At 33.3% G+C, this 19,462-nt stretch overlaps 1 pseudogene across 1 annotated transcript; it reads right to left on the reverse strand.

Annotated features, from left to right (window-relative positions):
• Positions 1–6,695: 6,695 nt before the first annotated feature.
• Positions 6,696–12,976, reverse strand: LOC145797367 ((-)-germacrene D synthase-like; annotated as a pseudogene). Its single transcript, XR_014338830.1, has 8 exons — positions 12,804–12,976; positions 11,941–12,220; positions 11,429–11,801; positions 10,982–11,200; positions 10,688–10,727; positions 8,136–8,234; positions 7,776–8,024; positions 6,696–7,468 (listed from the first exon to the last, which is right to left on the reverse strand). The product of XR_014338830.1 is annotated as a (-)-germacrene D synthase-like (transcript).
• Positions 12,977–19,462: the final 6,486 nt, after the last annotated feature.

Consider the following 19,462-nt stretch of genomic DNA (forward strand, 5'->3'; position numbering starts at 1 on the left):
TGGTGAACTGAGTTTCAACAAATGCTTTGAATTCGAGAAATTTAGCAAACACTTCACTTTTATAATAAAGAGAAAAAAGCCAAGTAAATTTGCTAAAATCATCAATGAGTGGCACATAACATTTAAAGCTAGAAACAGATACTGAAAAGGGGCCATAGACATCAGTATGAATGAGGGCCAAAGGTTTATTTACAGTTAAATTAGACAAAGAGAAAGGAAACCTATGGTTCTTAGAAACACAACAATGTTCAAATAGAGGAGAGCCTTTATTACCTAAAACAGAAGACTTAGGAACTAAGTGATGATGAGTTAATATGTGATGCAACTTCTTGGAAGAAAGATGACCAAGTCGAAAATGCCAACTTGGTCTGGTTACAGGAGATACAGTAGAAGGAGAGCAAGAAAGGCAGATGTAAGAAGAAGAAGGCACAACAGCAGGAGAAGAAGATGGCACAGTAGCAGTTGAAGATGAGATGAGAGGATAAAGTCCTTGAGAATAGAAGCCTTTATACAGAATCTGCTGTGTAGCCTTATCCTGAATAGGAAATGAATGCTCACCAAATGTAACAGCACAATGGTTATTTTTAGTCAATTGATGAACTAAAAGCAAATTGGAAGAAAGAGTAGGAACATAGAGCGTGTTGGTAAGATGAAAGGGAAATGAAGGTGTAGGAAGAAGACCTTTACCAGTATGAGCAATAGGAAGAGTGGATCCATCACCAATGGCTACTTGCTCATGTCCTTGATAAGGTTGATAGAAGAAGAGATGATTAAGATCATTAGTCACATGATTAGTAGCTCCAGAGTCTAAAAATCAATTGACATTAGAAATGGAGGCTGGAGCAGATACATAGGCTTTAGAGTGGCCGGAACTTTGTGAGGTCTAAGAACTAGTAGGCTGATTATTTTGAAAAGTTGTATCCATCCTATGCCAACAATCTAAGGCAATGTGATTGGACTTGCCATAGATTTGACAGATCACTAAGGGAGTAGATGAACTGCTTGCATGAGCATAGCTGCTGTAGCTGTTATAACCTTGTCTGCCTCTTTGAAAAGTGTTGAAGCTATTACCTCTCTGAGAATAACCAGATTGATTGGCTGGACCTTCTCGAAACCTACCTCCATCTCTGCCTATGAAATTACCTCTGCTTCTATAATGGCCTCTATGACCTCCTCTGTTAGAAAAATTGCCTCTGTGTGTGTTGTAAGCAAAAAGACCTGGAGCTTCAGCAGCGTGCATGTGCTTAAGAGAAGCCTCTATATGAATAGATTCAGAACAAAGTAGAGAGCACAGTTGCTCTATAGAGATAGGACCTGATCTAGCACGTATAGTAGTCTTCAAGGCATTGTATTCATCAGGCAAACCATTCAAAATCAGAAGAACAAGATCTTCATCATCAACAAGTGAAGATACTAAAGCAAGTTGATTAGCTATCACTTTGAATTGATTCAGATACTCTTCCATTGTGACTCCTTTCTTAGTAATTTTACTTAATTTAGTGTTTAACTGATGTATATAAGACCCAGAAAGGGAGGTAAATCTCTTGGCCAGAGTAATCCATACTTCATGACTTGATTGACAATGAATCACAGATGTGAAAATAGATGGAGATAGTGTAGCAGTGATACAAATCATCAGCTGTGCATCAATAGTATTCCATAAAGTGTATCACTGCTACAAAATTAAAAATAAAAAAGAAAAGAAAAGAAAAAGGTAAGAGGAGATGACACAAAATTAGAAAGGCTAATATTATGATACACACTCTACAAAATTATAACATTTGTGTGTTTGATTACCATAAATATCATAATTCAATATTAGAGGAGTCATAACTTTAAAAAATAATGAGTTATAACCAAATATTACTTAAGGTATAATTAAAGAACTCTTGAATCATAACTCATAACCAATATCACAAAGAGTCATAATTGATACCACAATAGATCATAATCAATGACCATAAAAGGCATACCCGATTGTGCATATGGTACTATAAAATTTCTCAATTAAGAATTTTTTACCGATTTTATAAATATTGTGATGTATTTAATTTAAGAATTTTTTTCCCCACATAATGCAATCTTATTAAATATATTGTGATATATCTAATTTAGGAATTTTTTTCCCCACATAATGCAATCTTACATTATATTATATCCGTGAAAAGATGTTTTAAACAAAAAAAATCACATAATTATATGAATACTATTATGTGTTACTCTACATAACTTGACCATGAGTTATTGCTCGTAACTAAAGTGGTCACTTACATAATCAAAGTGCATCTATATGGTATTTAATGCACATCTAAGAGTTTTTCATTTTTTTAAATGTTTAAATTCTATGACTTTCATTCTCTTATGTGAAATTTATATTTTTTAAAACAAGATCAATTACCAAGACAAAACTTTGTTAAAAGAATTGCGATTTAAAGAAAAACTTTTTCAAATTTTAGAAATTACCAATGAAAAAAAGAAAGAAAGAAAGAAAAAAAAAAACTATTTCCATATTCAATATGGATATTATTTTATAGATTTAAATGAGTAGATATATATATATATATATATATAATATTTATAAAAATTAATGTGTATAATAAAAGTTATGTCATTTTAATTGAGAAAAAAAAAAAGCTAACTTAACAACTCAATAACATCGTTGATGGAGTAAATTATTTAGTACTTTCAAAATATCACGTAATATTACTCATATGGTACTTTTAAATAAGTAATAACATAAAAATTATTAATTATGAGATAATATTGACTCACTTATTTAAGGGGAATTTTTTTTAAGGTCTCTGATATTAAGATTTTATGAGATAAATGTTATAAACATTTTCACAAAGAAAATTCAACACAGAGAAATTTTTTCCGACTCAGAGAAATTTGGCCTCGACTCAGAGAAATTTCTCTATGATCACACTAGAGAAATTTTTTCTTTGTGAAAATTGAAATTTTTCTAAGTCGGGGTCGAAATTTCTCTGAGTATGACAAAATTTCTGAGTCAAATTTTCTCTGTGAAAATATTGAGGGACCTTAACTAATAAAGAAAAAATATCTTGGATCTCTCCTACTACATAAAGTTACAGAGAAATGTTTCACTAATTTTTTAATTTTTAAGATAGTTGGTAGATAAAGGAGAATTCACCTTGTATGTTTTAATGGTTTTAAGACCCCTTAATACTCTAAAATTATCAAATAATTTTCCATTATGAGTATAACATATTTACCAAACCCAAACAAACGTCGTCATCTATCTCACTGATCAATGCCATAAACTTCTCTCCTCCCAAGTTTCTCTCTCATCATCGTCCTCATCACGGGTCGCTACTTGGCCTAATCAGCCACAACAAACAACAAAATGAAGCAAAAAAAATTAAGAAAAAAAGAGAGGCACAGATGATGTTGGTGGAGACAAAGTGGTGACCGATTGTGGTTTGTGATTGTTGTGCTGCTTTTCACGGCTGCACGATGTGCGATGATTTGGTGGCGATGACCACGGCCACATGTGTGTCACGGCTTGATGAAAAAGAAAAAAAGAAATTGGGTGAAGCTGATAAGCTACAGCAGTCCAAGCTACTAACTCACACAGATCAGTCCAAGCTACCAAATCACACAGATCAGTCCAAGGTCAAGCTATCAGAGTCCAAGCCACCAGATCAAACAGATCAGTCCAAATCCAAGCCATCTGGTGAAGACACTCAAGGGCTGAGCACGTGTAGAAAGTTGAGACAGTTATCATCCACATGTGGTTGTTAGCATTCTGTTAAGTTGTTATCTAAACTCAAAACTGTGGTTAGTTAGTTAGGATATTGAGTTAGATAGTTATAATTTCTGTATAAAAAGGAAGCTGTAGTTGTATGTGTGAGATATACATTTTGTTTGAAATGAGAATCTGATATTCAAAATTCCTTTAGAAGCCTCTCATAAGGGATAATACTTGGAAAAAAAATAAAATTAAAAAAGATAGGATTTAGTTATGTAATGTTAAAATTGTAATTTTGTTATGATATAAAATGGTAATATAGTAATTTTATAATGTCCCTTAGCACTGTCCAGTTCATTGTTATTATAACAAAGATTAGTATAATTATTTAAAAATATAAGACTAATTATAATATTTCTTTAAGTTTCAAAGACAATCAATTCAATTTATTTATTTTTTAACGTCACATAAAATAGAATAATGCCATGCCCTAAATATAAGTCTAATTTATTTTTTATACTGTCAATGTCAATAACGAGGCTTATAATGTAATCTATACTTTCAAAAAAGTAGTTTATTTTTATTTTTTGAAAAAATAACAGCCTAGTTGTAACAGAATTTTTTTTACAAATCATTGATAAAATTTATACACTTTAATAATTAAAATGTTTTACTTTTTTATAATTTTGTAATTTTTTTTTGGAACATTAGTCTAAAGTTCCTCTCTCATTTTTAGTAATAAAAGAGATCCACAATATTATTTTATGATGTCTAAAGTCCCACAACCCCACACTCATATATTACAGAGAAATTTGACTTGAAAAATCAAACCTCATTTCTCTCTCTACCTTCTTCATTTCATCTCTCTCTCTCTCTCTCTCTCTCTCTCTAAATCCAAACCTCACTTCACTCCCTTCAATGGCCGTCGCCGCCCCCTCCACGACCACCATGAGACTAGGTGACCGTAATCGCAATCCCAATCGACAACTTGGACATGATTGTCACATCCTATCGCAACAAATCCCTCATAGTCTGGCACTTCACCAAGAAAGACAGAGTCTACAGCCTCCCCTGCCGCCGCTATCGCCTCACCGGCCACTCTCACTTCATTGAAGACATCGTCCTCTCTTCTGACGACTAGTTTGCTCTCTTCGGCAGTTGGGACTCTGAGCTCCGCCTCTGGGACCTCTCCACCGGCATCAGTGCTCGCCGTTTGTCGGCTACTCCAAAGACGTCTTCTCCGTCGTTTTCTCTTTTGATAATCGCCAAATTGTCTCAGTTTCCTGAGACCGTTCGATCAAGCTGTGGATCTCAAGGTTGTCGTTTGAATCCATATTTTAGTCCACAAATTACAAAGTGTAGTACTTCCTCATAACATTTTGAGTCATTTATATCTGAGTTAAAATTTTAGGAATAATATTTGGAATCTCTATCTCGGAAGGCTTTGAGGCCTCTGCTAATACCAAATCTTAATGCTCGCCTCAATAGGAACATTGAGCCAGCACCTATTAATTTTCTCTGTGTTATTCAATTTCCTTTGAATTTCTCTGCTTTGAACACAGAGAAATTTCAATTTTCTCTATGTTGTTCAATTTTCTCTGGTTTGAACCCAGAGAAATTATTTGCGAAGTCCAGAATTTTTCTAGAGAGAATTTCTCTGGATTGAAATTTATCTGGATCAATGTTGAGGGACCTTAGACATTATGAAAATATTAAATATCTTTTATGTTATGAAATTTTAATATTAGGGATCCTAAAAAAAAAAATCCCATTTTTTTTTCTTGTTACATTGTACGACTATTTCCCTTTTTGTTTTTAAACCAATGAAAAACTTTTATTTTTATTTTTTTAAGTGCGAATATATCATATTTTCTGTTTATGGGATATGGAATAGAGAGATATATACATTTATATCCTACGTGTTGAAGAAGCCTAAGTAGGTGTTTGACATGCATTAAGAAAGTATATTTTTTTTGCATACATACATTTATTTAGGTCATATCAATTAACATCTATCAACATTTCCTCTTTATTTTTTTACACACTTTTTCTATTTTTCTACACATTTTTTTTTATAAAAAATTAAAAAATACATTTATTTAAAACATCCCAAACCACCCTCTAAACGTTTTTGGTCCCCTCAATAATTGTTCCATCAACCACGTTATTACCTCCGCCCAAATGTCTTTGGTTTGCTTTCGATAGACTGTTACGGCCATCAACCACGTTATTAGCTCTGCCCGAATGTCTTTGGTCTGCTCTCGATAGACTGTTAAACCAATGAAAAACGTTTTATTTTTTATTTTTTTAAAAGTGCGAATATGTCATATTTTCTGTTTGTGGGATATGGAATGAAGAGACAATACAGTTGTACATTTATATCCTACGTGTTAAAAAAAATATTTTTTTTATATGCATATATTTATTTAGGTTACATCAATCAACATTTATCAATATTTCCTTTCTACTTTTTTACATACTTTCTTTACTTTTCCAAAAAAATTTTTTTATATATAAAAAGTCAAACAGTATACTTAGGGTTGGTTTAGGATGTTCTAAAAAAGTGCACTTTTTGACTTATTGGCTTATATGGGTTGGATTTGGGTTGGGTTTGATGTGATGAGTTAGAGAGCTGATATGATTTAAATAAGATGATGTGACTTAAATAAGATAGTAACTTTTTGACTTTTTGTATTATTTAGTAGATGTCAGACTTGGCCTATTTAGAATATCTCAAATCATTCGTAAATATTTTTGGTCCCCTCAATTATTGTTCCATCAACCACGTTATTAGCTCCGCCAATGTCTTTGGTCTGCTCTCGATAGACTGTTATGGCCACCAAGTTAACAAGAACGCTAAGTATATATAACATCACAAAAATTCATAATTTTTGTTATAAAGTAATATATATAATTTTTTATTACAAAAATTATAATTTTCACTACAAAATTACATAACTTTATGCATACCTTATTTTGTCATTCATAAATTTCATAATACACATCACAAAAAAACAAAAACAGAAAATTAAGAACAAAATAATTCTCCACTTGAAATGCATTGAATGATTTCATTTCATATTACAATGTTTCCAGGAAATCTATTAATCCCGACCTCGTGAAGCAGAGAATTATTTGTATTAGTTCTGTTACAAATATAAAAATTAAATATAGAAGCACACGCAATACACTTAAATAAATAAAATTTTATAAAATTTATTAATAAACCCACTTTTAAAAAAGGAGAAACTACATTTAGGTGAAAAAAAATAAAAATAATTATCAACATATGAGGGGTGCAAAATATTTCATTTACACCCCACCACAGGCACACTTCCACCCCCATGTGCTAATAATTTCTTTTTCTTTTTCCTACCTACATGTAGTTTCCCCTTTAAAAAATCTTATTGGTCTAGATATATTTTGTATCTAGATTGTGATTTGTTTTGCTTTGCTTTTTTATTATGATATTGGCACGGGATCGATGAGTACTGAGGTTACAAAACCTTTAAGCCTAGTTCCGGAATGAGTGTAACTATCTTCATCCTTGTATAAAACATCTATCACTCGTGCAAGATTGACTACTCATAATAACAAAGGCATTGGGACCTCGATTGGATGGAGGCACTCTGCATTTATATCTTTCCATGCATTTGTAACTTGTTTGTGAAATTCAATGAGCACTTCTTCCTCCGATGCATCATGCTGTTTCATGTAACATTCCACTGCCGAAGCTACGTGACCTCTCTTTTGCTCAAACTACAATAAGTGTTACACGAAGGTTAGAGAATATGATAATTAAAAAGCCAAAATAATTAAAAAGCCCACTATTTTTGGCTTTTTTTGGACTTATTTTGAAATTTTTTATAAAAAAAATTAAAATTTTCGATTCATCTCGTCAAGCTAAATTTAAAAGTCTAATATTTTTTAATTAATTAATTTATTTATTTATAATTCAGTAAAGATGAACTAAGCTCACCACATTAACAACATTAACAATACCGCGTGATCATCGGGATTACAACATAATACACAATTTTGCAAGACTTCTGATTTATCTTATTACCTTGCGGCTAACTATGTCATCCATGAGTCTGCAAACTACCGATGAAGCTTGAACAATTAAAGGACCACTTGACACCCAATCAAAGGCCTCTTTGGACACCACCTCTCCCATGCCCATCAAGGAAGTGGTTGTTAACATTGTGTAACAAGAAGTTACTAGAGCAACTCGCATATACTCTTCGATACTTGGAACATAGCCTTGGTGAAACCATTTGGCTTCTTCAAAGTATGCTCTAACTAAAATTTTCATCTGAGATATGAACAAAATCGATCACTATTATTGCTTTTTGATCAAATTTCACATATAATCTTATTGCTAATCACAAATTGTTTGTTTGTAACCAATCAGTACGAGGCTTACTGCAGATTTTGCGTAGTGGACGCGATATGAAGTTTCTTTCCTGGCCATCTCTTCATCAATCATGTTGTAAACATCTAGAAGTGCTTGATAACATTTTTTTTTTGATCGGCAAAAAGAAAACTTTATTGATGGAAAGGAAAATTACATCAATAAAGTGGAACTTGGAGCTAAAACAAGCACCAACCTCCAAGTTGGTGAGAAACCAACGAGCAAACACAACAAAGAAAAAACCAGAAAAAACAGAAAGCTTAGGCACTACAATCACCAAAAATGAATTCCCACAGCTCAAACATAGCAAACCAAACCCACTCATCTCTAATAATATGTGATGGGGTAACAACCAAAACATGATATTCTCCTTGGAGTATATAACAGCATCAGACCCACTATGTGTACCAAATCTCATAACCAGCATGCACCTACCCCCATCTACCAACAGCAGACCAATATTGAATTAAACTGCAAAATTCCAGCAAGAGTCAACCTGGAGCCCCATAACAGAGATAGACTTCCCAAACAACACAACCCATTAACCCTTTGCCTTCAGCCTTCCCACTATAGCAGACCAAAAATCATCAACTTCCAAAATTGCTAAGCCTAGTTACTCCACACAGCACAACCCTCAGATGGATTGGCCCCCAGCTGAATCAATTAACTTCAGCAGCTGGCAGAAGAGGATGGGGAGAGCACCTTTCCTGTCCACAGCAAACCAGTGCACAGTCAACAGCTTTCCTGTCCACAACACCACAGTCAACAGCTTTCCTGTCCACAACACCATTGTCTACCACCAATTCAAACTACCTAATATGTGTTAACCATCAGAAGCAAAAACTCCAACTGCACGCCAGCCATACTGCATTCAGAGCATAACAAACTATTCTTTCTCCCACACAGATCAACCACCACAGTCAACAGCTTTCCTGTCCTCCTCTGCTTTACCCCACCAGAGCTGTAGAAAGTCACAAAAACCCATTCAATATGCTGCAGAAACTCCTAAGCCAAGCATCTTCTGATCTGTTGCAAATTATGCACTAGGTCATTGACAGTGAAGTTCAGAGCTGGGACATAAGACTTAATCCACAAAGCAATTCGAACCTCAATAGATTCACACAAAGCTAGAAAATTAGGCTCCACCCCATTGAACACCGAGTCATTCCTCTGTTTCCATATGGACCAGAAAATAGCATATGGAATTACACTCCACAGCTTCTTTTCCAATTTCCTCATGCTACAACCCGACCACCACTGAATCACACTTTGAACAGAACCTGGTGAAGCCCATTGCCACCCCCACCTTCTGACAAAATAAGACCAGATCAGCCACACACGAGGGCAGTGAAGTAACACATGGTTAATAGTTTCCTCCTCTACTTTGCAAAACACACAACAAACATCAACATTGGCATTTAGGATACCAAGTCTGCGTAAATAACTAGCAGACTTGATTCTACCCTTCCACACCAACCAACCAAAGAATTGTGCTCTTGGTGGAGCTGGAGCTTTCCACAAAACTGTATAGATCAAACTATTAGCCCCAAATCCCAATTCAAACCACTGATAAACAGATGAGACACTAAAACAACCAGCTGTATTTGCATTCCAAGTCAAACAATCTGCCACATTAGCTCTAAGCAAAGGAGGCCTACTCAGAAGTACTAGTAATCTACTCAATTCTGCTTCCTCCCAAGCAAAAAGAGACCTCCTAAAATTAAACACCCAATTCCCATATACATCTTTATTGCTGTGAAACATGAAAACAGACTCTTCTTTATCAACTGATAGAGAATATAGTCTAGGAAACTCATCTCTAAGACATACACCCTCTATCCAGCAATCAGACCAAAATCTAATTCTTCTACCATCCCCAAGCTTGACCACAGCATTACTCCTAAAAAATTGCATCAGATCTGCCCTAGAAGCCACAGTGTAAATAATATCAGCCCAAGTTTTAGACAACCTACTAGTCCTCTCGGTGGAGGGATACCATGCCCAACCTGACTCCCTGTACTTTCGACATATAACATCCTTCCAAAGAGAGTTCTCTTCAGCACCAAACCTCCACCACCACTTCAGTAAAAGGCAAACATTCATGATTCTAATTCTCTTAACACCCAACCCTCCTAAGTTTTTACTTTTAGAAACATCCTCCCATTTCACCAAGTGCACTTTCCTCCTCAAATCTGAGCCACCCCAAAGAAAAGCAGATTGAATACTTTCCATCTTTTTTGCTACCATCTCGGGCATCTTAAATATTGAGAGATAAAAAATAGGTAGGCTAGCAAGGACAGACTTAATCAAGGTCAGCCGACCGGCGAAGGATAGATATCTTCTCTTCCAAGAAGCAAGTCTTTGCTTACATTTCTCAATCACTGGCAGCCAAGTTCTGCTACTACTTGGGCTGGCCCCTAATGGCAACCCCAAGTATTTTATGGGCAATTTTTGAAATTTACAATTCAACCTTCTTGCAAAATCCTGGCCCAGCTCATCTGGAATCCCCACCCCACAGACCACGCTTTTGTTAAAATTAATTCTAAGTCCTGATAACATGGTTTCATGTATTCTGGAAGTTGATCTATGGCACTGATTTCCCACCTGAAATACAGATAGATAATGAACAATTGAAGAGATTTTGATACTTCTATGAGATCAAATGCAAAGTTCATTAACGTTGTGTTTGGTTGGGGATTTCAGAAGGGATTTGGAAAGGGAAAAGGAAAATAAGGTGAAATGTGAATAAAATATATTTGTATTTCATCTAATTTCACACACTTTTTTCCTTTCCATTTCCAAATCATTTTCCAAATCTCTCAACCAAATAAAGCGTAAGGGAATGAATCGGTTTGAACCTCTCAATTGCATCAGTGAATAGCACAAGTTCTTCTAAAGCACCATAGACATCATAGATGTCATCAATAATGGAAGTCAAGGCAGTCACTTTGGTTAGCATCCTTCTAGCAAGTAGGTATTGGGGCTCAAAATAAACTCCCAATATCCAAAAATAGCACTCCACCATTCTGTCTCTTGCAAAAGGCATTTTCTTTGCAAAGTCCAATTCTTTCCACCACCTGAAATATGTAATAAGATCTATGTTAGTCAATTTTTAAACCACTTCAACATGACTGGAAAAGTGTGACTTGATTTACAACCTTACGGATCCATAAAAAATATTCAAAAAAAATGCTTAGAATTTGAAATGTATGGATCAAAAAAGTGCACAATTTAAATTTATACTATACATTTAAATTCTGGGAATTTCCATTTTTTTTTTCTGGGCATAAATTTATGCAAGTCACCTTGTGATTTCACTTAGCTCCCATTGGTGCATTTTTTGCAATAGGATGAAATCTAATTTTGCAAAATTCAGTAGAACTTTATTGTGAGAATCATCTTGCTCATAGAAGAAGAAGTAATGGGTTGCCTCTAGCCTTGTCAAGCCCTTGTGTATGGGCTGATTTAGAGCATGAATTACTTGTTCTTGAACAAGATTGCTCAAGTTGGATACCGCAGACTCAAGGTGAGTGATGGTAAAAGACAGTGCTTCATCCAGTATATCTTCTCCTCGCACCCTAAGATGTGCAGCCTCATACAAGCTTAACATTCCTCTCACATCGCCAATTAAGGATTCGCGAATTTTGCCATTGTCGTCCTTGAATTTGTTGAACACATCTGCGTAACCCATCCAACACATGATATATTAGTGTGGCCAAACTAACATATGGACTCGTATGGCTGTGTTTGACTGTTTTAGCCTTGTTCAGATACCATCAGATGCCAAAACATCAAATGCATGGCAAATGAGACTTGCCACAAGAGATGGGATATCCTTGTTGTCTAAGCAACCGAAACAAGAGAGCAATAGTATAAAGATCATCCTTGGCTTTGTCATCATGGTGATCATAATCGGTTTCATATATGTGTTGTAAAGCTGTCTCAATCTCACTTTCAAAATGGTAAGACACCCCTAGGCGTTGGATTGCATCGATGAAGTTCAGTTTCTGTGAAAGCTGATCATTAGCTGCCACTAGCATCTTTCTCACTTCCTCTTTCTGCTGCTGAAGTTGTTGGCCCATTTTAACATCCACTTCCTGCATAGACAATGAGAATATATGATATATACAAAGAAAATTATATTCTTACTCAAAATTTATACATAAAATAAAGCAAGAATAATTTGATAATGCTATTTTCGTAAATGAAATCAAACTTCACTATTCATAATTAATGTTATTTTTCAAATGGAATATTGTGAATTTGAAAAATAATAACCAAATTAGTTATTATCAAGTGTTTTTATATGAAACGGAGATATATGAAAACAGAGTTGTTGCTTCATGTTAACATCTACTTCCTGCAACATGAAAACATATATATATATATATATATATATATAAGTGCATGTGTCCAACAAAATTTCATGATAATAAACATGGTTGTTCAACAAAAATCCATGTAGTTTCTTTCGTGTCCATGTTGTCAGATTTTAAATATCAGTTGATATGTAATAAGATTTTAGACTTTTGGTACCAATATTTATAGATATATTGGTCGATACTATTTGATATCGATTGATATATAACCGTATCCTTATTAATACCTGTTCTAATATTATTATTTAAAACCATGCACACGGATATTAAATATGTGCAATGCTAGCAAATCCAATTTTACCGTGGCATGAGAGGCGTATACGAGGAAATGATCTCCCCAAATGCTAGGATGATAATTGGCAGAGCGTCGAGTGACCTCCGGTACCATATTTTTGGTTGAATCAGGAATAGGTAAAGCATGAATAGATAATTCCATGTTCTTGTTTTTGTTTTTGGTTGTGACGAGAAAATGGAAGTGAACAAGAACACTCTTGTGGCCCCTTTTTTTTTTCTTTTTTCTTTCTCCTCTTGGTTGTGGCTGATATGGACTGAAGAGCTCTAGTGCTTTGTTATTTATACTGCAATCCCATGTATTTGGAGGCGAAACATTAAGGAAGAATCCGAGTTCGTGCACGTGAAATTTACGCTCCAATTTCTACTAAACTAAAAAACAAATGTGGACATCAAATTGAAAAAACTGACCAAATTGATTAAACCGAGCCAAACAGTCCATATTTTGTTTGTTTTTTAACAAGGAAAGAATTGGTCTGTGTTGTTTTTATGTTTGATTTTTTTTTTTTTTAAATTTTCAGTTCAGTATTAGTTTTAGCACCTTATGCACTGAACCAACTGAAACCGACCGTTTTAACATATATTGTATTTATAATATACATATATAAAATAATATAATAATATTAATAATTATAATAAATTATTAATATCAATTAATTTACCCGATCATCCAATAACCTAAGTTAGTGTGCCCTTATTATATATAATACTAACTCTAACGCACTATTGCTGAAGTCTTAATGTTTATTATTAGTTTTTGATTGTATTTTTGTTAATCTAAAAATTGTAAAATATTTATTAAATGGATTGATAGGATATGTTTGAAATAGTTGACAAGTGACTATACTAAAAAATGGCTTAAATTTGAAAGATATTAAACCAATCCAAACGTACCAAACCGAACTATTTCAATTGGTGTGGTTCGGTGCGATTTCATGGGAGAAACGGTCTATATGATATTCAAAATAATAAAATAGACATTATTGATTTGATAAATTTTTTTTACCTAAATATCTGTTTGAAAATAATGGTTTTTTGGTGACTTTAATGCAATATTAAAGTGGGTTTCAATTCTCAATTGAGGTGGATTAAAGTGGGTTTAAAGTCTTTGTACTAAAATCTTTACACCACAAAAAAAAAATAACAAAAAATCATTAAGATTTGAATGAGAAATTGACTCATTAAGTTGGCCTCATGAAAGAGGTGTTGGGAAAGATATAAAACTTTCTATCCCACATTGATTGTAGAGGAGAGTTGTAATGACCCTAATTTTTCGTAAATCATTGTTTATTTATTATAATTTATTTTATTTTTGGTTTTAATAATTGCATGGTTACATGAGAATTTAATGTGTTATTTAATTAATTTAACGTGATAGTTAACTATATATAATTAATCTGAATATTTATATATTTATATTTTCTATATAAAAAAAAGTGTTTTATATATTGATAAAATATATATCATATTTATCTATGTTGTATTTATGTGGTATTTATAAAATATAATATAATATAAATGTCAATTAGGTTATAAGCATAAGGAAGAAGAAGAAAAAGTAAAAAAAGAAAGAGAAAGGGCTATGTGTGGCCAGCCGAGAGAGAGAGAGAGAGAGAGAGGAGACAGGAGAAAGAAAGGGTTATGGTTTTATTTTGGTGGCTTTAATTCTTCAAGTGATTCTTTGATCTTTAAGAAAATATTGTGAGCGCAAAATCTATTTTCCTTGATTTATGTTTAATTCGTTATTTTTATTTATTTGATGCTAGTTTGATTTTTTATTTGCATGTAGATGATGAATTGATTTCATTATTTGGTTAGATATGTATGTAAGGTTTAGAGTTTTTACGTATATTTATTTTATGGATGTAATCACACTCATGGTTATATGAAATTAAAATAAACTTAGAACCCATCACTACAAAAAATCAAGTTTTTAGAGACCAAAATTTAGTGAGAAAATTATTTTTTAGGGATCAAATATTTTTGTTGCGAAAAGTGTCGTTATTATATTTTTAACAACAAAAATTAGACATTAGTGATGAAATATTATCCTTTTGGGACCAAATTTTTTGTCTCAAAAAATAAACTATTTTGAGACTAAATTATTTTGTCCCTAAAAATCTATTTATTAGTGACATTTTCAAAATTTTGTCGCTAAAAGTCTTATTTTGGACTTTTCAGGACGACCTTTTAGCGACTATCCTCATGACGATAGAAATTGGTTCCTAAATGTCTTTTGTAACAAAAATTTGGTCTCTAAAACTCTTATTTGTTGTAGTACATATATAATTCCGAATACTCCATCATAACTCAATAGATTATTGTTTTATTTGAGTGTTGGTGAGAAAAAGAATATAAAAAAAGAGGTGAGGATTATGAAATTTATTTGAATGCCTTAGGTTTGGCATTGTAATGTTTGTTCTCATGAGTAGATGAGAGGTTCTGTATATATATATTGTTGCCTTGTTCTCAGGAGTAGACAAATGGTTTGATTTATGCGCGTACGTATATGCTAACCATCCAAGAGTGTGGGTCAAACTCGGGACTAGAGATGGCAATGGATAACCTACCCTGTGGGTATCCATGGAGACCCAACCCAAATACATGGGTTTTCCCTTTTTTTTTTTATCCATTGGGTAGAGTAAGTGATATTCTTTAAATATCCACAGGGGATGGGTTGGGGATGGATACCCACTAATTTCCCCATATGTTTTGTTTTTTTTTTAAATTCACAACCAAAACTAAATATACATTCAATCTTTTTTCTTTTATTTATTTATTTATTTTTTCAGGTTCACAACCAACTTTTTTTTTTTTTTTTTAAGATCCACAATCAAAGCTAAATATACATCCAATCTTTTTTTTTAATTTATTTTTATTATTTTTAAGGTTCACAGCCATTTTTTTTTAATTTTTAAGATTCACAACCAAAGCTAAATATGCATTCAATCTTTTTTTTTTTTTAAAAGTTCGCAACCATTTTTTATTTTTTTTTTTAAGATTCACAACCAAAGCTAAATATACATTCAATCTTATTTTATTTTATTTGGCTCAACAATAAAATCAAATACACATTAATTAACATTGTCACATTAGTCTTGTCAAATTTTATGCATATCTAGAATTTTTAAAATTTATTTAAAAAAATTAAGGACACTGTCTAGTGTAGGTTTCGGTTTGCTTCTCTATGTTATTTTATTTTGTTATGTATTGTAATTTTCAGAATGGTTTGCTTGTTCTGAAATTTCAATTAACAAGTATGAATCTATTTGTTTTATGTTATCACACAATTTATACAATATATATATATATATATATATATATATGAATGTATTTGAAAATAAGGAAATTGTAGAGAATCGAAACAAGCATGAGTTGTGATTGGTTAGAAAGGTTGGGTACAAAGATTTATTTGGTGGAAAAAGAAAAAGGGGATACAAAGTCTTACTAAATATTTTTTTTTTTTAAATAAAAGAATTTTTCTTAGTTATGAACAGATTTAATTGAAATTAGCTTGTTTCCTAATGTTGTGCTTCATTTATTTAGATAGAAAATATTTTTTAATGAAAAATATTTTTTATAAAAAAAATAAAAATATGTTTTTTTATATTTGGTGGTGGTGGTGATGGAACGAAGGTGAAAGTAGAGATTATGACATAGTGGTGGGTTGATGGCGGCAGTGATGATGGTAGTGGCTATGGTGATGGTAGTGTGATAGTGAAGGTGAGAATAGTGGTGATGGTGTTGTGAAATTAGTAAAAATTTAATTGAAAAAATATTTTTTGTTTTTTAAAAGTAACAAACAATAAAATTCGTGGGGGACTAAAGGAAGAAGATGGAGGATGGATTGGGTGTGGTAAGACATAGATATCTTAAAATGAGTGGTTCAGATTTGTTAAAAGGTATAATTAGATTTTGGATAAATTAAAATGAATGGTTCAAATTTGCTAAGAAAAAGATGGTTTAATGTCTAAAATGTCTGTGGCTAAGAGATCAACAAACAATTCCTTGGTTATGCCCTAATGCAATTTAATATGGGTCTTATAACACTTTCTTCAAACAGGTTCTTTCACATTTTATTTCTTCAAACAGACTCTTATAACATTGTAAATAGGTTCTTATAACATGTAGGGGAGAGAGTGAGAGTGAGAGAAAGAGAGATGGTTGTAACTTTTTTTTTAATCTTCCACGTTTTTCTACATTTTTTTTTTCAATTACTAAAACTTATTTGATTGTCTCAAAATTATATATTTGATTATTATAAAACAAACTTTTTAATTAATTAATTAATGTGTATTTGATTTTGTTGTTGAGCCAAATAAAATAAAATAAGATTGAATGTATATTTAGCTTTTGTTGTGAACCTTAAAAAATAAAATAAAATAAAATAAAAAAATAAGTTGTTAACATTAAATATATTAAAAAAAGAAAGAAAAAAGATTGAAGGTATATTTAGCTAAAACCTTGGGGAAAAAAAAAAAGAAGAAGAAGAAAAGAGAAGAAAAGTTGTTAACATTAAATATATTAAAAAAGAAAGAAAAAAGATTCAAGGTATATTTAACTTTTGTTGTGAACCTTAAAAAAAACAAAAATTTGTTAACATTAAATATATTAAAAAAGAAAGAAAAAAGATTGAAGGTATATTTAGTTTTTGTTGTGAACCTTAAAAAAAAAAAAAAAAGGTGGTTGTTAACATTAAATATATAAAATAAAAATGGGGATTAAAGTGGGTTGGGAAAAATCTAAACCCATTAGGAAATGGGGAGGGTGGTACCCATGGGGAATGGAGAAAATTTATTATAGGGGAATGGGGATGGGGAATTAATATCCACCTCATTAATCCCCTCTAAACGTCCCTGAACGTCTCGGGAGGGAATCCCGTTTTGTTCATTTGGGCTTACTACAGTTTAGACTCAATGTCACGGTCCTGTATCTAATCTCACAGAGTGCAATGCAAGACCGATGAATCATCAAAGAGTCCAAATCCGGCAAATCGTTTTGAAAAACAGATTTTTAGAAAGAAGTGCCAAACATGGACTACTTTGCCAGATACAGAGTCGCCACCTAAATATTTTGTTTTGGGGGGATTTAGGAAACCCTGACTCGTGCCTAAGGCCACGTGTCCGTCATCACCAAAGTTGCATCGGCTCGGGAACTTGGGTACGATTGGGGAAGGTCACTTTGTGAGCACCCCCGCTCGCCCGATCAAAGATCGGCCACTACTAAACATGATATCTTGTTTTTGAAAACATATGTGCTCTTATTCCAGTTTATTAGCCTAGAATTGTTACGTGATGCGCACAGCATACAAGTATAGATTAGGTCGCCTGAATTGGAACAAAACATCTCATGTTCGTTTTGAAAAATGGTTTGAAGGTGCTACTCGCAAGTAGGCTAAGATGTGGATTTGCCACCCTCGGGTGGGCTTAGAAAACATGATTTTGCCATTCTCAAGTGGGCTTAAAACTCTCATTCAATGCATTGTTCCGATTCAAATAACCCAACCTCCACCCACAGGCATTCAGGCAGTTATATCACATAAGCAAATAGCCTCATGGTAAGCATGCTATCATGGCAATCACTCACACGCATGCAAGGATGTTAAAGTATAAACACTCACTGAGTACTCCAAGCCAAAACAAAAACTAGTTAGTAATCAATACATGATCCTAATTCATGTTAAGATGGCTAATGCAACACATGCAAAATGCAACTCAGATAGGCTCACATGGCATATGAAATGCAACAGATAACATGTATTCAACTTAGAATTGAAATACAATGCAGTTAGTATGATGCACCGAGCCCGGTGCATGCAAGATAGATGAATGGATGAAAACATGCGAGCATATAGATGCTAATTGAAACATGCCCTAAAACTAACCATCATAAGCTGGTAAATAAAAGGAAGAAAGACGTGGGGTTGAAAGACATACATCACACATACGCACACTTATTACAACATTGCCCTCCTTGGAGGGTCCGAATAGATATTACACAACCAAAATGAATAGCTAATTATTACACAACACTAGCTAATTAACAAATTAACTAAGAAAACGAGTAAACTAGCATGCAATGCTACATGAAGTAGGCTGCCTCAGCTCTGTTCGGAATGATGAAAGATGCATACATGCTCGAGTCGCCTTGTCGGGAAATCCATCGTGATGCCCCGATTTGCCTCTGTTTACAATTGACCTCGGAACACTGTACACAACTCCATGGGAACTTGTAGGGATATTGCTGACCAGTTTTTGCAAAAGAGGGAGGAATTCCTCGGGTCTTGCAAAATTTGATCATTTGAGAGAAAGAAAGGCATGCTAAGCCCTTAATGAATGAGATCATGTTTGTTAGTGTGAGTACTGAAAAGGATCCTGGCTTGGTCCAGATTGGTTCTACACTATCTTCAGCGCGAGCGATTTGTTGCTTTCTTAAAAAATTTCAAAAAATATTTTGCGCGATCCTGCAAAGACCTGTGTGGAATCGCTCTTGAGATTGTTCAGCTTAGGATCGCTCTCAACCTCAGGACTCGACCCCTTCCTTTCAAACCTCGAACTCGGACTCAGAATGTTCAACGGTCAAACACAATGTGAAGCCTATGTGGCCAGATTTGAAGCAGCCCATGAACTAGGGCCAAGGAGGCCAGAAATAATCAAATGAAAGCTTGCA

This window comes from Camellia sinensis, chromosome 8, assembly GCF_055761805.1.
Source record: "Camellia sinensis isolate YWXY chromosome 8, ASM5576180v1, whole genome shotgun sequence".
Taxonomy (NCBI): Eukaryota; Viridiplantae; Streptophyta; class Magnoliopsida; order Ericales; family Theaceae; genus Camellia; species Camellia sinensis.